This window comes from Falco punctatus, assembly GCF_963210335.1.
Source record: "Falco punctatus genome assembly, chromosome: 7".
Lineage (NCBI taxonomy): Eukaryota > Metazoa > Chordata > Aves > Falconiformes > Falconidae > Falco > Falco punctatus.
The window spans coordinates 62,041,755-62,069,055 of NC_137587.1; the positions used below are offsets into that span (position 1 = coordinate 62,041,755).

General features: G+C 42.9%; 1 protein-coding gene across 1 annotated transcript in view; it reads right to left on the reverse strand.

The window, feature by feature from the left end:
- Window positions 1-27,301, reverse strand: part of AGBL1 (AGBL carboxypeptidase 1) — a 465,261-nt gene that overhangs the window by 39,285 nt on the left and 398,675 nt on the right. Inside the window, exon 24 of the mRNA XM_080396228.1 lies at window positions 1-26,872. This exon is cut by the window's left edge and continues 18,132 nt beyond it. The gene's annotated coding sequence lies outside the window, so the exon portion shown is untranslated. The remainder of the gene's footprint in view (window positions 26,873-27,301) is intronic.

Genomic DNA, 27,301 nt, shown 5'->3' on the forward strand with positions numbered 1-27,301 from the left:
GTCCCAAACACATCCAGGTGATGGAATGAGTGTTTGTGAGAGTATTCAATATCTCTGCTGAGCCCTACGTTAGTCAGATGAGGTGGTCTGAACTGATCTCATGATTTCAGGGGTACCTTCAAAGAGGCCTCAGTTCATCTTAGAGTGCAAAGCGTTATTATGGCAGGGTGGAACTTGCTGAACTGCTCTTTTTTACAAGCAGCACCAGCAGGATATGCTGAGGGGGGCACGTTTTCCAAGATGCAGAACTTAACATTTTGCTTGGGTACTGTGGGAAAAGCCTGGTAAGGCATCTGCACCTGCAGGACAGGCCCTCTCCATTAATGCATATATGCACAGGTGGCATTGACATATATATGTATTAATATGTGTGACACACCCTCATGTGCTGCATCCAAAAACAAATGTTGTATACCTCACATTCATATTTCCGTATGAGGCAGACTTTTATCTAATGACTTTCTGATTATGCCCGAAAATTCAGCTATTGCATTCACTGAATCACTGCAGTCCAGTTCTTACACAGAAATCATTAGCCTATGAAAATAGTCTCTTTTTTACTAGCAGACGAAGCCATGTGCTCATCCAGAGGCAATTACTCTTCTAATACAAGTTTTATAATAACCTTAAACAGTACAGGATAGCATAATTGTTTGCTTTAATAAATACTTCAGAGCACTTTAGCTGCACTGTAAAATGGCTTCACAAAATTTTGTTTCAGCTTCTCCCAGTCTGTCTGTCTGCAATGACCCCCACCCTTTTGGCCACCTTTTTTTTTTTTTTTTTTTTTTTTCCCCCCCTTGGAATTTTGCTGTGACATCCAAACAGGAGCATTTTGAATCACAAATGTGAGGACTTACAAATTCTTTTCTCTTTCTCTTTTAAATGATTTTTCATCATATGTTGGAGCCAAGTATCTATCAGGGTAAAATCAATAGCAGCTCCCTGAACTAAGAGAAAATGCCCCAGACTTACACTTCATGCACAGCCACTGCAGCTGTATATCTAAAAGGAATGTAATAGAATGACTCATTCTACAGGTTACTGTCGTTTGAAATGAGCCTGTTGCCCAAATGCTTAGGAACAATGTAATTCTCTAGTATTACAATTAAATAGGACTCCCATTTCTTTGACTTTATGGATACATCTGAGCATCAACTATCTCTCTGGTCTCAGTTCTTCATATCTGAACACCTGTGCATGCTAAAATAGATATAACCAAACAATCTCTTTCTTCTTTTCTTCACTCCTGTGGGAATGCGTGTGAAAAGTTGTATGTTGAGTGACAAGGACAGAGAGGAACTGAAGAGACATGGCCCTTTGCTTCAACTTCAGCAGCCCATTGCCTGTTCATGTGAGGCTGGAAGCAAAGGTCAATGACCCGCTAGTCTTTTCTATTATGTTTTCTTTTCTAATATTTATTTCAGATGGGTTCAAGGCTCCATTTCCCTCCTTTCTCCCCTGCACATTGTGAAGCAGCCAGTGTGTTAGGAAGTATCCTCTGGCTGACAAGAAACATTATTTCAAATAAAATTATTCATCTGAGCACCAAAACTCCATTGAAGACCATCTGAGTGATACACGTGACACTGAGCTTGCATGTAAATGCAACCTTTGCTCTTTAGGACAGTCTAGGTCAGGCACACACGGTTGACGACAACTTTGTTCCCAGCCCCTCCATGAAGAGTAGGACACAGAGGACTATTAGCTGCATATCAATCAGGGAGCACCGGAGAAAACAGCAGAAAGACATTTCTCCTCTCCCTCCCAGGTCCTGCCATGTGATCCATCCAGAATACAAAACACACCCTGTGTCCGGGAAACTGCAACCGAAAACCACCCAGAGACATAAATATCGTGGCTGCAACACATTTAACTAGTATGTAGATGAACAAAACAGCAACGGTAATACATATAATTCAGGAACATTAAAGAAAATATACTACTTGCTGGAAAGCACAGTGCTGCTCTCCATCTGCCTTATCACTGGATTCCAATGGTTGGGTGCCCACAGACCTTTTGCATTAAATTTTACATTGATTTTTATGACCAGTTATTACATGTAATGTCTGAGCACTCCAACTGCTCTGTCTCCTCCCTGGTGTGGTATGAAATAAAGTTCATGGCAGTGGTGTAATGGATGGCTCGGACCAATTCCAAAAGTGGGGGTTTATCAGGTGATTATTTGGGGGGAGTCAGAAAATGTTTGCTTTTATGTCTACATATAAAAACTGCATTAAGTTTGGAAAGAGCCAAAACATGTCATATCATGGGTTCCCAGTGCTTATTAGTTTGGCCCCATTTCTTTTTCCTCCCTTTCCCTTCCAGAGGAGCATTTCTAGGCCTCTGCTTTGCTGGGAGGAGGCCAATTCCAGTGTCCCATCACTCACAGCCCAAGAAGAAAGGGATGCACTGGTACATCCCTTTCTGGAGCACATATAGGTATGGAGCTGGATGCTGGCAGAGCACAGGCTTTTTAGGAGCTGTCAAATCCAAAGTCTGCATAGCTCCCTTTATAAGCTATAACGTGGCTTTCAAAATTGTAAGTGCTAAGGCTGCCTTAGCAGGTATTTGGTAAAGACGTGCTAATGCTGCCTGCACCCCGGGATTTTTCCCTGTGAGAAAGGTGGTTCTTGATGCTGACTTCAAGGGGAATTGCACCCTCACCAGGAAGGATCAGCAGATGATGGATCTGCATAGGCTTGTTCTGCACATTTGCACATTTCAGCATTTTTTCCTTAAAAAGACTGCACCCCTAAAAAAAAAAAAAAATACAGTGTTAAACCATTTGCTAAGGTGAGAGTAATGAGTTTTAAAGAAATGGAAAAATTCCCCTGGATCTCTACATGTCATTTGCCTCTCTGGGGTACAACTAGGTGACTGGTGGCTCAGACTGGAAAGGGGATCAGCATCATTTAATTGTTATGGAGGGAATTGTGCCTTTTCTATACATCTCATTTATATCTATCTGGGAAGAGCTGGGCCCATTGTCTCAAAATTGCTTTGAGATGGGACAGGATGAAGCAGCCTGCGGATACATGAGCTATTAGAGCTATTAGTGATGGTGATGTTAGACAGTATCGCTTGTCGGTCTGCTTTACAGTTATAAATGTGTATCATTTAAAATACAATAAGGGGCCAGATGCTCAGATGGTGTCTGACATCTACCCACCAGGTTCCCACTGCTGCAGCTTTAGCATAAATCCCTGTATTTCCAGGGAAGATAAATATTAAAAAAAATTGTTGTGGATTTTGAGATCTGAGCTCTGTCCATGACATCTGGATTCACTGCCCTGTCACATCTCTGTGGATGTGTTTTTTGATTGTGTATACATTGTCCTGAGATTGCAAATTGGGAGTGGAAAGAAGGGTCCAAAATAGTAAAATAAGACCTTTTAACTGCAAATCTTCTGGGAATGCTGGCTTGTTCAAAGACAGAAAGTTAAAATTATTTTATTTTTAATTTGTCAGGGACCAAGTAATCCCTTCTCTGCCAGCCTGGACATCTTACTTCAGAAAATGCCAGTTTAACATGGGTAAAGGAAGATGAAGAGCTCTCTGAATAACAGTCCTTGGTTTTATGTCACCTACACGTCTGCATAATGCTGCTGGACCAGCTGCTGAGAATTATCTCTGGTTTCTAATCCTCTAATTTCAGAGTTCTTTTGTGCAGATTATTGCTAAAAACTTCATGTAATTAATATCAATTATTTAGATTTGCAGTTTAATCAGTGTCAGATATTTTTCATCTCAGAAAGCAGTGTTATTCCTGTTGCTGTTATTATTAATTGCTAGTCTCGGTCATCGAAATAGATAATAACAGATACGAATGTAGATTCAGTTAATACCAGCACTATGCATGACACAAACTGATAAAAGCCAGGAAATTCATGAGAATCACATTTTTATTCTTGTTACTCTGCCTGAATCTGTCCAGTCTGACAAATCCAGTCTCTGTGCACCTTCAATGTCCCTTTGCTGCCAGGGAGCCAGTGTGTTCAGGTTTATTTGCAGTTGAACCACCCTGAATAAACATGCATTTAAATACTACATTTACTCACAGCAATAATGCTGTGCTCCTCCTTCTCCTCCAGATCATTCTCAAACCTAGAGTACAAGTCTCACGTCCTTTTGTTTTAGGAAATGGCCAGCTGTGACTTCTGGACGTGAAGCGCAGTCACAGAATAGTCGATATGTGCCTGTGGCCATTGCGGTAGGAAATACAGCAACATTTTTTCCAGTGGATTTCAAAGCCAGGTGGACAATACCCCATGACCAAAGTGTTAAGAGAAAGATTCTACAGAAAAATGTGGTTTACCCAGGACATGCAAGCTCATGCCGGTAGCTCAGGGAGTGGAGCTGATGTCTCTCGACCCCGACCACAGGATCAGTTCTCAGACCTAAATCACCCCATGTTTTACCAGCTCTGACAATTTGGTCACAGGCCCCTGCTTCCCCTCTTGAAATCAGATGGTTCAAGGTGCTGCAAAAATTAACCCTGGCAGATGCAACTGTGTATTTGAGATTGGGAAGCTGGAGGGTGGAAAGCCAGTGCCTGGGAGATGGAAGCAAGCAGCCTGGACGGTGCAGCTTGCCTTGGGAGCACACGATGCAGCACAGGTCGGGGCAAGGAGCTGTGTATTTGCCACTGCCGGCAGATTTCCGAGGTTTGAGTGCTGTCTGGGCTGCAGCCAGAGGCAAAATGAAAATGTATTTCTGCAAGAGGCCTACAGGAGCTAGAAATACTTGTATTTTGGTAAATATTGAAGTTAAAAAGGCACAGGTAGGTCGTGCTATAGTTGCATAAGCTACAGGCTTATGGCATAGCTTAATGCAAACTGTTTAGGTGCCTGATTGTATGCCAGATGATCTTGCCTTTTTTGTTTTGGATTCTGGGTTGTTTGTTTGTTTGTTTTTTAACTTTTACTTTTCACAATGTTCAGTCATTTATTAGTATCTGAAGTGGTAGAATCTTTTTGCTTTACTGATGTTAAGAAATTCTAGCAGTAATTTTATGGGAAAATTCTACAGTCCACATACTCTGCAACAGAGGCAGGAATGTAATCGGATGGTGAGGAGATCATCCTGTATCAGAAGCATAAGGTTTTGCCTGTATCTCACCTACCTTCTTTCAGCCAAGTCACAAACTGTAAAAGAGACAACAAGAAGCACATGGACTGTCGCAGCACTTGTAGTTCCAGACTGTAGAGCTTGTAATTATGGCATGGCTTAATTTGCAAACACTTGCTTCTACAGCCTTAACACCCTTTCAGTGCAGTGTTTTGCACATACTGCAGGACTCCACTTGTCCCTCAGTGGGACAGTATCTTAGAGTGATTTAGATGCTTAACTCCTACTCAGGTGTTCTGGAGCCACAGTGGCTGCTGACACAGGTATGGGATATCAGATGTGCTCATAAGTGACTGCTCCCGACCGCGGTCAACGTGCACAGGCAGGAGTGGCAAGAGACCCTGGCTTGCCTTTAGAAAGGCTCCAGGGGTAGGATGGATGATAAGGCTCATGGTCTGCGTGCCTTTTTCTGGAGTCTGAATAATACTGTCAGTCTCCAGCTTTTCAGCCCAGTAAATGCATGCAGAAAGTGTTAAGTGTTTTTATTAGAAAAAAAGTGGGGGGAAAAAAGGAAAAAATAGAAAATTATGCCCCAAGTGCTAAACTGTTTATAATAAACTCATCATTTTGGAGGGAGAGAATGTGGCATTCTGCACTTTCTAGGAGAGCATCAGCAGAATAGGAAGAGAGAATATTATCTCTAAAAGCTATGCATCATTCTCTTAAAATGTTAATGTCCCATTTCTAGCTGAACAAATAAACCTCTACAAGTTAGATGCAACTAGTACTAATGAATCAGAGTGCAGACTGAGAAAATAAAGAACCAGCCTCTGACTGCAAAAAAGCATCTTTCAAGAGAAAAAAGAAATTAAGTCATTATTTTAAAATTGTTCCACTAATGTGTTGCGAACAAAGTGCTGTTAGCTTGAAAGGACCAAACAGCTTTTATTTTGGAGTACTTTATTTGCAGCAGGGTTATAAACAAGATCCTCAGCAAATCCTTCAAACAGAGCATGCGTTATTAAAAAAATTCAGAAGCCTTTTCCCATTTACCATTTCCTCGAGATGTTTTCTGTTTTGCCTCTCTAATGTATTTACGACGAGTGTGCAGTCTCCATGTGGTTTCACATCCAAATCAAAGACTGGATGGAGGCAGGCAGCGCATTTCATGTCTTAGTTTTATGGTTTTCATTGAGTTCTTAGTGCCACAAAACCCACTTCAAAGATCAAGCTAATGCAATATCTGATCCCGTATACGCTCATGTTGAGTGCAATGTTGAATGAAGACTCCAGGCTATTTTCATCATCCAAGCGCTAAAGTTTATTATCTGTAACGCATTCCTGCCTAGAAGTGCTAACCAAGGTTGTGTTAGACACTAAAAAGCCACCTGGAGTTCTTGCCCTCAGGGAGAACTAAATTGGACAAAACCAGAGGAAGGTGGTTAGAAGGCAGAGATGAAACGATTTGTTAAGGGATGCAGAGCAGGCCAGTGGTATAGATGTCAGCCTGCATGCATTGAGCTGGTAATAGTGTCCTGATGGCAGTACCTTCAGGGGTGATGCTAGGTGTTGACATAGCGTTTTTCAGGCAGCAAAGTGCCTTTCCCAGCTGCACAGGTCCAGGAAGCTTGGATGACTGTGCCTCCCATGCTGGGAGAGATCCTGAGCCCTGCTCTGGGCATCCTTTCCAAGCACGCTGCCTCCTCTGTGATCCTTCTGCTAGTCCAGTGCTCTGTCCATGGGATGGCAGTGCTCAGTCCTGCCCAATCTGCTGAGAGATGTCGAGCCACTTCTAAAAGGCTGTTTTGTTCTTGAAAAAGACGGTGAAAAACACAGTCACAGACATAGCTGTCCTCAGGAAAGCTGATGCCTGTATTTCACAGGAGCCTCAGCCGCCTTTTTTTTTTTTTTTTTTTTCCCTTGTGGCTTTTAGAATAGGCTAGCTCACTCTCAAAATCACTGTCTTTATCAAGCTGCTGGCTTCCACCTAGTGCTCCCCAAATATTGCAGTTTCTGTTCTTTCCATCCTAGAGAAATTTCAGAAAAGACTGAGCAAATTCTGAAAAAGGACCCTGGCATTTTTAAATTTCTCATGAAATGAAGTTTCCCTTCCCCAAACTGCTTTTGAAAATTGCCTCATTGCAACGTTTGTTGGTGTATAATATAATTCATATGAGAGCCAACATGATGAGGCTGAAACAAACTACTTCAGCCTTACCAAAGCAGAATGTTAAATAAAAGTCAGATGAAATTGATACTGTCCCTTGAAACATTCAGATTTTCAGAATCAGCATTTTCTCATAGTAAGCTGTTCCATATCCCCTGCTGGCAGCAGGCTTAGAGACATCAGCTTTTTCTGGAAAAGCTTTAAGAGCTGGGTATTATTATTGTTATTATTATCATCAATAATATGCAGAGGAAATGGAGCTGGAAAACAGAGGCAGAAGGATAAATTCTGCTACAACTTTCTATGTTTACTAGTAATGTCATTTTGGATTCACAGGGTCACAAACGAGAGGAGAATTCACCTCTACAAACTACTCTCCACCTTCCTTTGCCTCCGTTTTTCTGTTTGTGAGTACACACCGCTCAGCGCATTCCTCAGCTCCTTGGTGAACTTGCTCACATGCTACCACTGCTTGGTGTGACATCAAAACTAACTCCTTAATGCTCCTGTTTTGCTTTTTCCCAGTTGGATAGGATATAAAGGTAGCACCAATGTGCAGGAGAGGGAGGTGTTTGGACTGAGGCGAGCTCGACAGCACTCCAATTAGCTAAGCAAAGTGGACTCACACAGTGTGACGAGGCCATCGCCACTTGCTGGCTGCACAGATTTATTCAAATATCTGGTGGACAAGTGCAACTTAAAAGTCTTTAGGATGGATGTTAGCACATACACACGTGCTTATGTGCCCATTCGATGAGCAATCCCATTAGGTGGCTAAGCCTGGATGGCTGAGGGCAGTGGAGATGGGAGTGGGGCAGGATGGGTTGGTGTCTCACAGCAGGAGCTGCTCTCTCAGGTGTCAGCAGTAGGTTTATAGCAGGGCACAGAAAAACAGGTATAGCTCTCTGCCTCTGAGCGTTTTCTTCCCAGCTGGGGAGCCCGTGGCTGGCCATAGGACTGCCGTTGCCTTTGCATGCCATTAAGTCCCTAAATAGTATCTATAAATATATTTTCCTTTAGAACGGATTATTGACACACGTGGCTGACACATATCTTTCCAGGCTTGGTCCTTCATGCATGAAATGTATTGTCTTCCCCTTTAAGGAGTTTACTGCCTCACTGACCTTTATATTCTGCAAAGAGGCATTTTAATCTCCCACACTGCTGCGCTGCTAAGTGGTTTCGCATTTGACTTGTGCTACTCAATGGTCTTTCCATGTTGACGGGCTCTATTAAGACACTGGGAGTTAGTCTGAAACTCTTCTAAGCTGTTATTTTCAGTAATAACACTCCTATTTGTTCCCCAGGTTCGCCGCACCCACAGGAGGGGGGAGGAGATGTAGAGGCACAAATTCTTATTAAAAGGAAAGGCAATTTTCTTTAGAAGTAAGCTACTTCAAGGAGACTGGAAAGGGACAGAGCACTGGTTCCAGTATAAGACAAGCTGAGACTGGAAATCTTTAAATAAATCAATTCTCCTGGTGAGGAGTTTCCCAAAATGGTATTTATCACTCACAGCCTGTCGGGTAGTCCCTATGAGACTAGAGAGTGCCTCAATGTTTTACAGCTGAGTGTTGTAAATGTTCACTCCTATCAGCGTTGTCTGTGTAGAGTTTGTACAAAACCAAACACTTGAGTGCTTATTTTTCAGTGTTATTTTCCATATATGTCACCAGTCATGTGATTTATTTTCTTGAAAGGAATGGGGAGGGGGAAAAAAAGCAAGAATGATCTGAAGAAAACTGTCCATGGAAGACAGAAGAACATGCATTTTTCACTGGACGCATCTCTATCCCAGAAAGGTTGGGAGCAGCCAGCGGTGTGCCTGGCACACAGGAGCCAGAGGCACCAGTTATCTCACCCGCTGTGGGGGGAGTGCAGTTACAGGCTGAATGAGCAAAGGGCAGAGCCAGTCAGTCAGCCCAGGAATTTCCCTGTCCCCTCTACCAGAGAAATTAAAATGAACTTTCTCCACCATTCTCTGCTGCTGCTTTATCCAGTTGGTCTCTTGCCTCAGCTCTGTATTCAGCAGTCTTGAAGCACAACAGCAGGTGTAGCCCTAATGGTATTTCCAAACCTTTTTTTTTTGGAAGTAAGCGCAGTCAGGAAACCCTCTGACTGTGAGGCTTTTGGTGCAAGTGCCTCGTGTTGTTCCAGTTCTTGTTGGTTGGAGATGACCACAAGCCTTTGCACTTTCTCTCCTTCCCTACTCATTCACCAGTTGCACCCTGTCTTTTCTCTCTGTGCCCATAATAAAAAGCTGTTTTTATACGCCTGTACAGCGATAGCATGATGAGGCATGGGGCTCCTGGTCTAGTGTCCTCAGGCACAGCAACAGTGGCCAGTAATGATTGGGATGGGGATGGGACTGCCAATTTGCCTCGCCTGAGGGCTGCATCCTCTGCATCACTTAGTTAAAATAACCAGCACTGGTGTTTGCCAGTGAGATCGTTAGTGCTGGAGGAATAAGAAAATCTAATGATGAGGAAACTGCCTGTGGATGATGCACTTTGACTCCTCCTGACTGAGCAAATGTGCTAGCAAAAGCCTGTCAGAGCCACGTGGCTCTTGTCACCCAGACAAGACACTGAAAAATAACAGGAGGGGCTGGAAGCATCGACTCAAGGCAGCAGGCAGCTGCCGGGCAATAACCTCAAAAACTGGCTGAACTCTACCCAATACTGCTGATTCCTCACGAACGATGACACATGGAAAACCAAGTCAGGACTAGGACAAGAACCATATTTCCCCCACCCAGATGTTGCTCTCCCCATTCGGTTTCCTGCAGGATGGCCTCTGTTTTGTAGTATCATCTTTATCTTTTAACTTCTCCAGAAGTTCAAAACAGGGACAAGCTGCCGAGTGTCCCAGGGGACCTGCCTGGTTTCTCCCAGTCACAGATCCAGCTGGAGAACCCTCTCAGGCTGGAGGACATCACAGAGGCACAGAAACGGTCTCAAATACACCTCTCTGGGTGAGCTTTTGTTCATTATTTTCTGGGCTAGCCACAATGAAATCATATAGACATCCAGTACAATAATATCAGCCTCATAATGACTAGGGAGAGGACAAAAATTGTGGTCTTTATCAAAAAAAAAAAAAAAAAAAAAAAAAAGATCTCTTTTAACAACAAATTGTAACTAATTAGACTTTGAATGGGAAATCAAATGAAACTGCATGAAGGCTCAATTTTCCATACAGCTGACGATCTGACCTTTTTAGGAGTGGGAAAGAAAATTATTTTTAATTAACATGACTAATCATTTCCTGTCATTTTCAGATAATTGGCTTTGTCGAAAAAATGAGCTGTTTTGGGGAGAAACTGGGGGGGTGACAGCGGCAGCTCCACTGGCACATTTAACCTTTTAGATTCTGTCTGCAAAGGGAATTTTGAATCCTTGTTATCACAGCAAAGAGGCTTTATATGGAGATTTGGTGCACTCCCCCTCTTCCTTTCCATACGGCTCATAGAAATTCATATATAGGGAAAAAATATTTGACACACTGCTGGAGTTCTTTCACTGTGAAACACTCCTTTATTAAAAAACGCAGATGAGGCAGTTTAGCTAATAGGCTGTTTTCTGGTACATCTTGAGGTCGCTCACATGATCTAGGACACAGGGTCAGATCTTGGAGTCCTTAATAACATGGTCTGCTCCAGCTGGTTGGGCTTGACTGAGTGTAGCCAACTTTTATTCTGACTAAAGTGAGCAACTGAAGGTGGCCAGGCTGGATGCTGTAGAGATGGTTTCATTGTACCTGCTTGCTCAAAATGTGGAAGCCTGGAATAGAAATCTTAGGCTACGAGATATGACTTTGCTCTCTTTTAAGCAGCAAAAAAACCTGGTGTATCGGAGGCTTTCCTAGGCAATTGGCGTAAGGTTTTAATGCACACTTCAAGGGACAGGCAGAGTGACTGGGGAGAGACCAAAGGAAAGCAGGAAGATCAAAAGTCTCCGGAACATGACCTGCAAGCAAAGACTGAACAGCCTGGGATGGTTCAGTGGAAAGAAGAGAAAATTCGGTGGGGAACTTAAGTTTTGAATAACATTAAAAAGGCACTTAGGAAGGCTATAATCTGTTCTCCGCTTTCAGAGTTAGTAGGGTAAGTAGAAATAGGAATCAATTGCAACAGGAAAGACTCAGAACAGATATCAGGAAAAGCTTTCAAGTGATGAAGAGAGCAGAGCACCAGGAATACAGTAGAGTACCTGTCCCTGGTAGTCTTTAAATGGGACAGACATCTGTCAGGGATGACATAAGGAGAGTTCATCTTGCTCTGGGCCAATGGGATGGTTCCGCTGCTTTGCTGAAGTCTCTTCCAAATGTGATGTCCGTAATTGCACAGGAGAGAAAACCTTCCTGTTTGATATCAGCAGTAAGGCTCTAAAATAACGAGCAGGTTTTGAAAGGGAAGACATGAGCATATGCAACGTGAGTAGCGATGGACATTGGATGTAAATGCAGGCACACAAAAAGGGACCCTGGTTAAGGAACTGAGTCACTACATACAGATCCTTTACCCCAGCCAGGAGCTGCTGCTTGCAATGTGGTGCCTGCTTGTGCAGCGCACTGCTGGGGCAGGGTCCCAGCGGTTCCTCAGGCTGAGGGGTGGCTGCTGGCGCAGTCATAAACTGGTTTCTGGTACACTTGACTTGATATTATATATTATCTCTTGGCCAGCATGGATCACAAGACCAGGCTGAAGGCATTCACCCTGGTGTCTCTGTTACAGTGATGGTGTTTGATGACACAGGGAAGGAACAGCTCAGCCTGCTACTTCTTTCAAAAATCTCCTTTCTTCAGAAAAAAATAACTCATGACATTGTTCTTCCATTCCATCCCCACCAACAAAAATAAAAGCAGAGAGGTTAGAGTTTAAACCAAATTTGTGCCCCATGTAGAAGAAATATCTCTGACTAGAATTTTGCAAACCCCTCTTTCTCCCATTGCCCTCACTTGCAAAGCATTCCTGTTTCAGGAGGATGAGGAAAAAGTGATATATTTCTAAACTACGTAACAACAGCAACTCCTGTCCTTTCCTCTTTAACTGACATATTCCATAGCCATGCAATCCCCTATTTTATTGATATTGAAACCGTACAGTCATTTCTATTCATGAAGCAGGTCAGAACAAGTTCCACTAATGACTAAGAGATGTATTTGGAAGTGCAGAATTTTGCAAATTAGCAATCAAACACAATAAAAAAAATCAAAGATACTGCATTACATAATACACTTTGTTCATTTATTTTAACAAGTATCACTTATTTTCAATTATTTACAGTGCTAGTTAGCATACTCATAAAAGTACTGTGGCATATTGAGTTAAAAGTAATAGATTCTTAGTGCTGGGAAATCTCAGCAGAGCACTCTGCTATTAAACACTGGCAAAAAAATGGGAAGGAAATGTTACGGTGGGTTGTTTTCTGGGTTTATTTTGCTTGTTGTGGAGGGCTTTTTGATGGGGTGAAGATAATTGGGTCTGCAGATTAAGTGAGTTAGGAATTAGCTGAATTCTCACTGTGTATAATTTTGTAAATTCCCACATCCCACTATGTCTTCCAGCTCCTCTCTCCCTTTAACAAATCCAGCATTCAGGGCCTTATCTCAGGGTGTCCTTTTTAGTCTGAATTCTCTGGTTTTCTTCAGCTGCTCATCATTTAAAGACAGTTATTTTTTTGGCATTTCATTTCCTGCTTTTTTACTCTTCTTCTTGCATCTTTTATAGACGGTGATAAATGTGAATAACAATGCGCCCAGTGTGAAAGGCGGAGTGTAAAACCCAATTTCATTCGATTTCTGTTTTATTCTAACTTTAAGCTTCAGATTTACCCATGTCTCACTCCACTGGACCTGTCACCTGAATTAAATAGAGACTCTTAAAGGTGATTGCTGCAAGGAAATAGATCTTAGAAGCAAGAACGTAACAGCATCTTAAAGAAAATTTCCTATTAATTGTTGAACCTCATTTAAATTTTATTTCCACCCCTGAGATATGGTAGCAGCCCAAGGCTAATCAGAAAGGGAGAAAAGTGACCTTAATTTTGGGTGATCTATTTTCAAAATGCTGTTGAAGGCAGCAAAATACTCTGCTAATTCACACATGATGTAAATGGCAGAGGAAGAGGGGCGGGCAGGCAGGGAATACTGAGACACGCTTGTCTGCTTTTATGCGTCACTGCTGACACCTGCTGCGTAACTGCCTGGCATAGCCATCTTCCTGAAAAACCTGGAAGAACTGGCTCCTCCGGCTTGGTAAAGGGAGTCCCAGCTTTTCTAGCAGGAGGGTCGTCATGTCAAGTTTGTCCGCACTGTGACGAATGAAACAGGTTTAACAGCAAGCAAAGACCCCATCTGTCTGGGTTTGGGAGGAGAGGCTTTTTCCAGCTGTATACCTTTTTTCCCCTGGTATTCAGGGTTTTTTGCCTGGTTCTTAATATTTGTTTAGCATCTTGGTAACTTGAGCTTTTTTTCACTATTGCAGGCTCTGAACCGGACAGGACTGAGCTTCCCTCAGACTCTGGCCAAGAACGAAGGGATCAGCAGCAGGTGATGCTGTAGTCAGAGCTGATGTAAACCCAGGGCAAGGTTGGTTTAGAAATAAAAGTGACCGTCTCAAGAGACATTTGCTTCTTTAGGACATCTTGCTTGCTTGTTGAATGGCTATGGGATAATCTAGTTGGTGGCTCCCTGCCAACACGTGGGAGTTGCTCTGGCAAAATGTGTGGGTTTCTCTCTGTTCCTGCTGTAAAATAAGGAGTCCTCACCTGCCACAAACCCTCATGTTGTAAAAAGCTGCTCAAAACAAGGATTTGCCCAGCAGTGTCATCGTAGTTATCAGACGTGACACAGTAGCGTTTAGGAGTCATATTGCTTTGCCATGGTGGAACCTGATGAGGAACCTGATGGACAACTTGTATTAACATCATGGAGTGTGGGAGGCGAAAGAAAAAAGAAATGGAGATGAATTTTCTCTTTAAATAAATGCTTGATAAAAGAACAAGAGGCAGATAATACATAGATTTGCTGAGTTAAGAAAGTGTCCATAGTATTTGCATTTTATAATTGTCCCTGCAAAGGTTAGTGTGAGCTGAATCCCAGCCCAGATTTCTTGTGCTTTTTCTTTTCTTCCCATGTGGAGTGACAGAATGCTAAATAGCTTTGTTTCCATCATGCCAGGGGTTGCAGCATGTTCTCTAGTCATTCCTCCACTGAATGGGAAACCAGTTGCCACCCCACCTTCACCCCCAGCAAAGGGTCTGGGAGTGAAGCCTGGCAGGAGCCATCCCTGGGGACTGCTGCAATGGCAGTGCAACTCACCCCCCCAGTCCCCCCCGAACAAAACAGACCACAAGTGGCGGAACGGTGCTCCCCCATTATTAATCCCACTGTGATTCTAAATGTTGTGTTATTACTGTATGCACAAAGATACTTGAGGGTTTTCTGATTTCAATTATAATGATTATCTCCTCTGAGAGATATATTTTCTGCTGTTGGGAAATCTCTTTCGCTGATCTGCTCTGAAACAGAAGTCCTGTTTGTATTAAGTGTGCATTCCTGCTGGACTCCCCCTGTTTTACTGAGGTCTCCTGGCTTTGCCCCCCTCTATGAGAGATGGTGGAGACTCTCTCAAGATGGGCTGCAGGCAGCAAGGATTCCACACTCCACACGCTCTGCCAAAAACACTCTTTTGTGAAACAGTCAGAAACAGCACCTCCTCTGTGAGATGGGCACTGCAAGGCTGGGAAGTGGTGGGACCAGTTGTGTGTGTGCGGAGACCTGGTACTGGCACAGGCAAGGGGAACCCAGGCGAAATGGACTATGCATTGCTGCTCCATTTAAGTCATTTGTAAAAAGGATGATGCTGCTGTCAAGCCATGAAGTGATGCCCTCTAGTCTCCAAGAAACCTGGAATATCCCAGTGCAGGTTGCTGACTGCAAATGATGTGGTTTTGTTCTGTTCCGTTAATTTACACTGTCTTTTGAACTACCTATGCCAAGCAGAATTCAAGATTTCCACTTCACAAACATCACCGCTAAAATTTTTGTTCCAAAGGACATTTGCTAGATGTGAAAATAGGTCAAATACATTTGTCCCAGGCCTATCAAATCACACCACAAATATATGTGTTCATGTAGACAAGCTTTGAAAGCACCATGGAAGTGTTAGTGCTCTGGGAACAGTGCGTGTGCTGCTGCAATGCCATAGAGAAGAGCATGGTGACATCGGGCAGTGTGAATTTTGAGACACCAAACCATGCCTGGGGTCATCAGTGGGAATGTAGCTCTAATTTATGCATGTCCGCCAAGGAGCGGTACACAGCAGAGCGGCAGCAGCTGAGCCCTGGCACCATCTATTGGCTCTCCAGGGACCCCAAACATGACCTGAGAGCCTCACTCCAGCTCCCAGGGGATAGATGTCCACAAGTAAAATGGCCAGGAGAGTTCACCACCTCTCTGTTGGCCTCAGCAAGGCGGCCAAGAGCTGAGTGGGCCAGGAACAGAAATCGCAGTTAAAGCAAGAGGAAGACAAATGACTAACAGATGTTTGCCCTGCTGTTCCACCTGCACTACGGCTAAGGGGTCAGTCCACTGCAATCTGCAGGATATATCTTTTCCCTGATGGTAAAAATGCTGAATATTCAGTGTCCCAGATACTTGCTGGTGTCTGTCCCAGTGTGCCAAGTTCATATAATCTCACAGCTACCACACCTCCAGTTACTTCATTGTGCTCCTGCTTTTGGATATGGGCTTCCCTTTCTCCCATGAAGCTTCTCCAGAAGCTTCTCTTCCACACAAAATTAATATTAGAAACCCTTTCATTTCAAAATGACTCTTCCTTCCTTCAGATGTCCCTTTCCTGGGATGCTGCATAAGTAAAAAAGATAAAGATGCTTCCTAACCTGAAGGCTGCCACTGTCTGCCATTTCTTACAAATGCTTTACCAAGCCTCCCAGATGCACATTAAGCTTGATGTGGACTCTCTAAATCTCAAGAACATTTAATAAATAGGGAATTAGTCTGACTAAGTTGTACTGGGGATGAATTTCTTACATCGATACGATCTCCAATGAGCACTGCACTTCATTTAATAAATGTATTTATTAAATACATAAAAGATTTGTAAATGGAGCTCTTGTCTTGCTGAAACTTATTAGCTTCATCCTTATTTAACATTTATTTTCTTGAGATGAGACAATATTTGTTAAATCTTGAACACGTCATTGCAAAATCCACCCATGGTTTATTCAGTCTGACTCTAAATATTAAATTTCAACATTTGCTAGACCTGGCTCCTTGTTTAATCTACCAAGATCTCTAACAAGCACAAGGAAAGATTTGCTAACTCAAAAATAACTGTTATTGAATCTCCAGTGGGTTTGTAAAAATCTACATAATATTTAATAAATCTGCCCTAAGATTTGCTTAAATCTGTTTAACCTCCATTAAAACAAGAAAAGGAATTTGTTGGAGTCCTTGTCGGATTCGTGCAAAACTTCATAAGTACATCAGATGTTACCAAAATCCTATTAAACTGCCATGTGAGTTTTCTGTTTCATTTCTCATCATTGTTGATTATTAATGTATTTTGTGCATAAATAGCAGCTCTCTCATCCTAGGCAGTGCATCCCTCCTCCTGTCCTTCTCGCTTGCTACCATCAGAATTCTGCTGGTGGGATATCATATGTCACTGCTAGAGCCGATCCCACTGCATTTCTGCTACGCCACCTTTTAGGTTGCAGCCCGTAATTTTGCAGACCTTAGCTGGGAATGCATAGATTGCCTTTGTCAATTTTATACATCTTTTCTAAAGAGAAACATTCTAAGAAAAAGTAATCATGCTGTATCAATAGCAGAAACAATGCTTTCCCACCTCTCATTATCCCAGCATCTCGCCAGACTACGACAGACAGAATAACAAACGTTGTGCTTAGTTTTCGACCTGCATGCAGAGCGTTTTTATGTCTCCGTCTGCTTCCAGTATTTCTGGGGCAGTCATCCCAAATTATGTTTGGCCCAGAACCACTGCCAACTTGCCTTGCAGATCACCCTGCACCCTGATCATAAAATTCCACTTGAAAAGAGGAAATTGAAAACAATTATGTTTTTTATGTGCTTCTGTGTGCCACTCCCTCTGGCCTTTCAGAGTCCGGGGACTGGCAAGGCACAGCCCAGGAGCCCTTCCCCGGCACACGGGCAGTATAGAAACATTAAGTGGGTAGTTGAAAGTAGTCTAATTTATTTGCTTTGTGTTTCCAGCCTTTTCATTTCTTGACAGTTACTTTGAAATCCCCTTTTTTCCCATGACAATTAATGCAGATCCTTTATTTAGTAGGTCTGACCTTGGAGCAGGTAGCAAAGGGCAGCAGATATGTTAAAACTCTCCATACCAGAGACGGAGGTTCAAACCAGCTCAAGGCTAGAGTGGAAATGAGCTCAGCCAGCTGAATCCTGGCACCATTTGTCAATGGCATGAAATATCCCACCATTTTTCTTGCCCAGCACTGCGCAAAGAAGGAGATAGCAGGAATACAACAGCGGACAGTGCTGCTGGATGCCTGTGTGAGGACTCACCACCTGAATAGCAGATAGTGCTACAGTGCAGAGAGAAGGGGCAGTTGCTGAATGCTCCAGGGATGTAGGGCTGCCATAGCCACAAATAGCAGCTGTTCTTGGAAACACGCTGGCAAAGCTAATTCTGGTACATAATGGGTAAATGCAGCTCTTCTTAAAGGAGTTTCATGGCAGTGCTATCACTCTCCCCTTATTTCTTATCAAAATCCTCTTACAAAAACATGATGCCGGTATAATATTTAATATGAGTGCTCTGGTATGACAGTGAAGAAGACCAGACAGGCCATGCATGACAGATAACTGTTGGCAGTTAAAGCTGCTACTAAAAATAAAGGAATTGATTTATTAAAGGGTTACAGAGAAAGGTTCTGCTTTCCAGCTGATGCCATGTACAGGGGCCCACATATTAAAGGTTTGAATTTGAGCTCAAGTACAACATGTAAGTCTTTACAGATTTATAAGTTTGCCTGTGATAATTTGCTACTGGGTTCAGGCCATTCTCCTAGTGATTTATAGTCTTGGTAGTTCTGAGCAATATTTGTTGCATCAGATAGTAGAGCCAACTTTGAGGGAACACTGGTATAGACGACACAAGCCTCGTACATTTGGGGATTTAAAAAATACCATCTATAGAGTGGCAGAATTGTGGGAAGTTCTTAAGGAAATCAGAAAGAAAAGACATGGACAATGTAACTACAGACACTCAGAAGTGGTCGGTGATTTTCTGAGTGTCTTAAGAAACGCTGCTACATCTAATTTTAGAAAAAAACTGGGCATCAGCACACTGAGAATCCATCTCTTCTATGTAAGCTGTGGCAAGAACACAGCATGGAGATATGCAATATATGCATCTTCTTCTGAAAACTAGTCCTATGAATTACTAATAAAGAAAAAAACAAAATTGCGGAACAAAAAATCAACCCAAAACACCCCAAGGAAGATCTCAGACTGCCTATGTGCTGACGCAGTTATTCAACATTTGAGCTGTTTTATCCTGAAAAGAAACCATGTCCCAGCTAGGCATAGCTCTGCAGTCCTGTTAATGCAGGAACCCAATGAACATGGAAAGTCTGGATACAGAGTTCTGAGATCCTGCAGGAGGAGAAACAACTCCTTATCCAGTTCTGGATTTGAGAGACAGCTATTCAAGAAACAGTCTGTAATAATAAGCACAATCTAATTCAATTAAACAGTCTTTGTAGGACTGAGAAACAAACAAAACCTTCACTTCAGTGGCATTAGCATTTATCTTGAGGAAAGCCAACTTCATAAAAAATGAGGCAGAATATCAACAGCTAAGAGGGTAAAAACTTTTTCTGTGGCATGAAAATTATTTAAAAGTTCACATTAGATGCTCACTAAAATTTATAGCATCAAAAATTGCAGAAGGAACGAGTACAAGGAAAAGGGCTGTTTGCTTCAGCTGCAGATTTAAAAAAAGATACTTCAAGTAGAAGACATCCACTGAAAAGCAGTGGATGGGCCAAAAAGAGGAAAACAAAAAAGAGAAAACTTGGCCAAGTTCAATATAAAATTCGTCATATGGCAGGGCAAAAAAGATTTTCAGAAACAACTCTTAAGAGGCAATTGAAGTAACAACTCAAGCGCATCAGAAATAAGAAACTTGTCAGATATTTTACACTGGCAGTTCATGATTAGGGTGTAATGGGTGCTCAAGGAAGAAAAGGCTACAGTGGAAAAGCCTAATAAATTCTTTTATCGGAGTTCACCAGGGAGGAGGTCAGTAGTTTAAGAGAAATGAATCTGAAGCATTCTTTATTTGAAATGCTAGTAGAAAAACTTTCAGAACAGTTTTTTACAAAGTAAATGGTAACAGCCCTTCCAGACCAGAAGATATTCTGTGCTGATAAATGTAAAGTGATGCACATGAGGAAAATCAATTTCAATTGTAAATACATAGAAACGGGTTCCAAATTAGCTAGTGTCTCTCTGGAGTTACCTTGGAATCATAAATTTTCAGTTCAATGTTCAGCAGAGGTCAAAGAGGCACACAGGGTATGTTAGTAGTAATTAGGGAAGATCTAGACTGCAAAAGAAAAAAAGTCATTATGCTTCAAATGGCTTACATCCCGGTTGTTCTGGGTGTGCCATCTCAGACAACATTGCTGTAGAAATAGAAGGAGCCCAGAGATGGCTGGCAAGTACAACCGGATGGGTATGGAGCAGGTCCTGCGCACAGAAATCAAAAGGCTAGGGTTCATCAAAATGGAAAAAAAATGAGCGAGGGGTGTATGTATGGTTACATAAAATCATAAATAGCATGGAGGAAGCGACTGCAAACAATTATTCACTGTTTCTTGTAAGGCAGAAATAAGTGGCACGAAATAAACCGATCAGGCCATAGACTTAAACAAACAAAAGGAAGTCCTTTTCTACACACAAAGCACAATCAAACCGTAGAGCTCATTGCCCAAAGTATAAATGGGTTCAAAAAGCAATTAGACAAATTCATGGAAGAAAAGTACATCAAGGGCTTATTAAGCACAGTGAAGTGGATCCAAGCTCCAATCTGGGACTCTTTAAACTGCAGATTACTGAAAAATGAGGAGGGGCATTGGCAGGGAATTTGCTTTCTTTGCTTTTTCTCTTTCTTATATTCATTTCTAAGCACCCACTACTAGCCATGGACAGAAAGACTATTCTGCTCCAGCTGGACGTTCGCTCTGAGACTAGAGGGTTGTTCTCAGGCTATTATCTTCCCTGTTGTAGGACTGTGCAGAAATAATTTCCAATAGCTGCCAGCCTTGTTTCTCCAAGGCCACTTCCTTTCACCCGTTGCGTAGGAGCAGCTGTAGGGGTGCAAAGCTGCTGCCTCTACAGGGAACCTCCTGTGTAAGCCAGGACCAAAGGTAGGCGGTGGGGTGTCTCGCTGGTGCTGCATTCTGCACCTGCCCACTGTACAAACCTGGAGCCGTTTGTGCCTTCAGCATTCACGCAAAGTCAGGGTCTGGGGGGAAATCTCCTAAAGGCTGCCCGGGGATCAGCTCATGGGTGACAGCCCGGGCAATAGCACAAGGTGGGTGCTGCTGGAAGTGCGCCAGGCTGACTAGCTCAGCTAACACTCCAGGCATCAAACTTCTGTTGCATAGACAAAGCTGGTGCTCAAAAGCATTCTTTGGTTTGTCCACTCCCAACTGATAAATGACCACTAATTCACTTTGCAGACCTTTTGAAACAGAGCTCCAAGGTCTGTGTGGTGGGTCCAGAGAGTGACAAATATGTAGCACTGAGGAAACCTGGAAGCACCATACCACTCTTATCACAGTTAATCTTTGGAGCCACTTAATCATACAGGGCTTTCAGTTACTAAGGTCCTTTTTAATTTAGAGTGAGAGTGTGTGATAATTAGCCTTAACCAGGTCATTGATCTTAGGGGAATATACTCGCTGAGAACCTACATCCATCTTGCACACTTGTGGAAGGGAAGGGCTGATAAGCTTGACATCTCAGCTCACAGTATTAACAAGGCAGGTTAATGCCGCCCTTCTTCTAGGGTCCTTCACACCTAGCTGGCCGTGGAAATGGAAAGGTATTTCTCCCACAAGCCTGATTATTCCTTTGGATTCTGGAGTATAATTGTACTGACATGATTGGAGGGTTTTCATCTTTACCCACTGTAAGTGTATGCGTGTTCTGCATGACCTGCCATCCACTTCACAAATATTGCCAAGATTTATGGACAGTTTCAATAGGGACTTTACTCCCTCCCTGATTCTGCTTCTCCCTGGGGCAAAGCTCCAATCCCAGGTCAACAACTTGCTGCCACGGTAAGAGCTGAGGTGCCACACATGTGCCGTCCAGCTTTCCATGGGCTGCAAGGTTGGAGATCATGAGAAACCAAGAAGAATAGATACATCTCAACGGCATGTCCCTTGCTTCAAGGACAGAGGGATAGAGGCCCTGAACAGGCACTGTTTCACACTAATATTGTCACATCTAATTTCTTCAAAATGAGCAATCAAATTAGCCAAAATCATTCAGCACCTGACATTTCATCACATGAGCCGCTTACTGTGACCATGCCTGTTCTCGACATTAGGCTCAAGCCCAAGGTCAAGCAGCAATCGTCACTCCTTATCACGCACCAGGTATTAAGGCCTGTTCAACATTAACACTGCAAGGGTTCTCATTGACCTTAAATTTTTAAATTTCTGCTTGGAAAGGCTCTCTTCTGGCTTTTCAAGATTTTTTTTTCTTTTTTGCAAATTTGGCTCTTTAGGAAATTCTACATGGACTAATATCTCACTTTCCCATTACAACCTTTGTGGAAGACAAAGGAGAAGTGGGCTGGACCTCTCCCCTGCCCAGATTTCCCACATCATGTTGTTGTTATTGCCAGGTTGTGGTTTGTTTTTTTTTTTTTTCTTTTTTTCTTTTCTGGGTCTCCTGCCAAACATTTGTCTGCTTTGTCAGGTTTTTTTCCCGTTTTGTTTTTTGTTGGTGTTTTGGTTTTTTTTTTTTTTTTTTTTGTTTTTTTTTTTTTTTTTTCTGGGGAAAAAAGCCTGTTTAATCTTAGCAAATGGGTTTTTTCCACTTCAATAGCCTCAAAATTTTCCCTGGGGAGCTGTAAGCCCTTTAAATATATTTAGGTTGCCAGATTTCTTATGTTCTCTCTCCAGGATGCCAATTTTGCTTCTAAGCTCTTGAGAAAGGGCCAGTCTCATCTTTTCTTGCACTTTGAAGCTGTTGTACACCACCTTCCCTCTTTTCTCTTTTCTTTTCTCAGTCCTCCTTAGGTTTAAACACTTGTCCCTGAGGTAGCATAAAGGCCAGAAACCCTTCCCACGTTTGTGTTAAGCTCCTTATCCACTCTGGGGTTTTCATCCTGTATCCATCAGCAACTCATTCTGGTGTTTCATGACAGTCGTCCCCATGTGCATTGCTGTGCACCAGGCTGAAGAGACTAACCACAACTAAATGCTTCAATGGCTGTGCGCCTTGCTCTGATTGAGAAGCTCCATGGGGGATTTTCTTTCTTTCTTTTTTTGATTTTTTTTTTTTTTAATCAGCTCTTTCCTCTTTAGGAAACTCGGTATGGTCCATTATCTCATCTTGCCCACAACAATTTTTGTGAAAGAGAAAGAAGGTGTTCCCAAGCTCCCTTTTTTCTACTGAACATCACCCCTGGAACACTTGCTGGGTGTGGAAATCCCAGAACAAAACGGCATCCTGGGATCTATCCAGTTCCTTACGACCCAAACTTCTTTTCCAGATATCTCAATTTGTTTCTGTAACACTTGAGCATGATCAGACAAAGATACAGTGCCTAACAAGTCTCACCGCACATGTGGGAACGAGCCGGGTTCAATTACGAAAGGAAAGTGATTCCAGCCTGCAAACTGAAGGCAAGACAGCTTATGGTGTCTGTAACTGAACCAGCAAATGAGTTGTATAATACGTGACCTCTGGGACAAACATAAGTACCTTCTTCAGATGTTGGCAGGTTTATAAACAATGCAAAGGAAACAGAAGGAAAAAAAATGCAGCTGAAGTGTTCTGTGATGACCTGAGGAGAAGAAAGATTTACACTGCTGACTGACTGGCTTCATGGTGAGCTTGGAGCGGTGTAAGCAATGTGTCTTCAGACACTGGGGAATAGGCAAGGCTACTCAATAAAAAGTGCTGTTTATTTTATAATCAACAGTTCTAACACAAGAACCTCTCGGGTTCTCTTATTCATGATGATAAATTATTTCTGGGATCAATGGGATTCTCTTTTACTGGCCCCCTACTTAACATATATAAAAATATGCACACATTAATGTGCTTAAATAGCACCTTTCCAGCCAGGAATTAAAAACATGCTACACACATTATTCCATAAATATGTCAAGGCTGTTATTAGCCTAAGACAAGCTTTCGCCAAGGCACTGTCCATCTGGTGTCACTAAGGTGCAGAAGGGATTTAATAAGCCAGAAGTGCATCTGGGAACAGACTACGGGTGCCCTGATCTGTGCTTTAATGAGCGTGTGTTCATCTCAGAGAGACACAGGGCTGCAGTGTGCCAGGAATACTGCTGTTGTCCACCAGCATTCTGGGAATGGGGAATTATTCCCGTGGCTCATCAGAAAATGTAATTTCCATCTTGTGGGGAAGGACAAGATTTCTCTGGTTGTTTTAATCACGAACTAGGACAACAAGTTAAAACATTGCATTTTTATTTTCATGAACCAAAATCTTCTGAAAATGTTTCCTTTCAGTCTTATCAGAACCCTCAGCCATGACATTGAATTGCTTGCAAATCCATTCAAATAATAGTTGCAGTGCACTCACGTACAGAAAAACATGAGACCTGTTGCACTTAAAATCTCAAGTCACTGCTTGGTTAACCTGGAGCTCTGCAGCATGACCTTGGACCTGAATGCTAAAAAAGCAGCTGAAGAAAGAAAAGGGTCCAGGTGTAATTACAGCAGGAACCTGGCTAGTGAGAAACACAGAGCAAAACACAAATAGGATTAGCTTCCATGAAACCTGGACAACGGTGGTGTAATTTATACAGGGTTCTTTAACTTGTCAGCATCGTTCTCGCTTTCTGGGCTCCACTCTTTTTATCTCAGAGCAGGAGAAGGCTACTGTTGTTCTCCTGCCAGACCCAATAGCCTTTAGGCAGATTTAAGAGAAAGTGGCTGTGGGAAATGAAGATTAACACTCTGGAGACAGGTGAGATTATCTCGTTGAAGGTCATTATAGTTTCCATAAATCGAATATATATGTCTGTATACACACACTAATGTCCAGCAGATCTACAGCACAAGGTATAAATGGAAAGCCTGGGGAATATTTAATCACGGGGACTTACCATATGGGTCTGGGTGAGGCAATGTGCTGTGCAAGTGGCACAAAGAGAACTGGCTAGGAGCTGCTAATAGACATGCAAGGAAGCATGCTTGACAGACCCAGCGTGTGGGTCTGTGTGTGAGTGTGCCTTTACCTTTTCTCTAATAGAAGAACAAAAATGAATCAACCAGTAATTAAAAAATCCTCAGCCTATTTATGAAAAAAAAAAAAAAAAATCTTTCCATAAGTATTTGTATTATGGAACAGAAGCTCTGAATCCAAATGCTCCCTTTATTGAAGTATTTGCTCCCACAGTGCAATTCCGGTTGCCTGTTTTTTTGATAGCCCGTTTTTTGTTCGCTGTGTTTGGGACAGGGTTATTGTTCTGAGTTGTGGGTGGCCAAATTAGTCACTCGTGTGTACAAAGCACAGTGTGCATACTACATCTTCCTCTTGTTTCACCTGTCACCACAGGGCCACAAACACCAGACACAAACCAGGCATCCTCACTAGAGAATGGCCAAAGTGGGGGTATCCCGAGGCGGAGCTTGAAGCCTGGCATGGGACAATTCACACTGCCTGGCTCAGCAATGAGCAGGGCTTAGGAAAAAAAAAGCAATTTCCCTAACCCAGTTCTGCCTGGGTCCCCAGCCCTCACCAGTACAGCCACAGCCCTTCCCTGAATGTCACTGTTAGCAGAGAGAGTCAACGGCAAAGTAAAGGGCTCTGTCAGGACATGAAAATATGGCTCTTCTGTAACAGCAGTGAACTGCATGTCTGATTTAAACAAGAAAATCAGTTTTCTGGTCAAATCGGCTCTAGGCTTCAAAATATATGAAATGCAACAAGCTGCAGGTTTAGCACAGGGCTCAAGTCACTGGGTTGTGAAAACACTGCAAACCACTTTCGTTTTGATCTGGTGAGTGCCACATCTGCAGATGGCTGGACAGGTCTGTGTAGCAGCTCACAGACAGGTATTGCGTGTGCTGCATGCATTCCGTCCCCTCATTACGTAGCAGCTCCAGCAAACACTTGTTGATTGTGCTTCTCTAATTAGTTTTTCAGGGTATGTTGTCAGTCACCTTCTTTCTGTCTCTGATCAATTATGGATCTGCCTGGCCATATGTCTGCCTCTGGAGAAACCATCCCTCCAGCCAGGGCAAGACCTACCTGGGCTGGAGGGGGAGAAGGTGAGTGAGCAGCAGGATTGAGAAGGAGCCCAAGATGGGAATTCGCTGAAGGACTTGCTTGCTATGGATTAGATGAGCTCTGTGCCCTGTGCAATGTTGCCACAAACCAAGCATTTGCATTGCAGGGAGGTGGCTTTCTTCTGTCCCAGACCCAGGTCTGGCTCTGTAGTCTCTCTTCCAGCTGTGTGTTCCTCCTTAGTGCAGATCAATCAAAGCAAGAACCTGAAGATTGGTTGTATAAGGGGAAAAGGGGCCCATCCGAACACGGCACCTCTGGGGTTCCTCGGATCTTCTGCCACCGCCTTTTTGCTCTTGCCAACAACAGCTTGTGCTTAGAAGGTGTAAGGCTGTTTCCTGAGCTCTGCAGCTCATACATTAGCTGGGTCAGCAGATCCCCAATGCCATAGGTAGACGGACAGGCATGAATCAATCCATAGTCTCTTGGCTGGAGCTGTGCTGCTGCAGCAATCCAAATACCTGCCAGCGATGTCAAATGAAACACCGCTCACTTTTTCAAGGAGACTTTATATGAGCTTGTGTTTTTATTTATGAAATAAAAGTCAGGAAGAACATATTAGTTATCTGTGCAGGGGAGAGCATAATTCTCTCTTTGGGGTGGGTGTGGAGGAGTTCAGTCACCTGGGGAGCATGGTGAGCATCCCCTCATCAGGAGAGATCATCTCCAACTTTTCCACAGGACCTCAGAACCCTTCAGCATTGATGCCCATTATCTTGGGGTGCCACAGAGGCTGCATGAAGTTGTGTACCAAGAGTAAGTATGAATGATCATAGGTAATCATCTGTGCAATGGAACACTGATCTTGCCACAATGAAGAAAAGTGTTGTTTTCTTTTTTCTGACATATTCTGTTAAAAAAGAACCCCGATGCTGTATGACAAATAATTCTGACTTGTTTATTACAATCTCAGGAAAAGCAGCAGAACCTCAAAGGTAGCAACCTGGCAATAAGTGGTTTTTATGTACCTTTCATTAGACCAGCAGAGTGTCCTAGGGACTTATTTCCAGACAGGTTCCCACCGGGATCCAGAGGTAAATCAGGTGGCAATCCTGAAAAAATGAAGGAGCGATGGGATGCAAAATGGGCCATGTCCTGACTTCGCTAGCTCTGCCCCAGGCACTGTGAGCCCCTCATACCGGCAAGGGTAATGTGAATGAAGTAGAGGTTGACATAGAGGAATGCAATAATATGAACATGTAGAGGCATCACTTGTGGCTGGGGCTCCTTGGTTTCGGCATTCTGTCACTACCAACTGAGATATATTTCCTCCCCAGGAGGGAATATGATCTGAATAAGACAGGAAAGGAGTAATAGGAAGTATTATTCTTCCAGTGTAACAGATAGGCAGCTGAGGCAAGCAACTAAATCACACCTCTTTAGTGAGCCTGCAACAGAAATTGGTCTTAAATCTGCATCTCCCGGGGCCTATTGCAACACTTAAGCCACAAAATCAGTTTCTTTCCCTGTAGACTATCCTC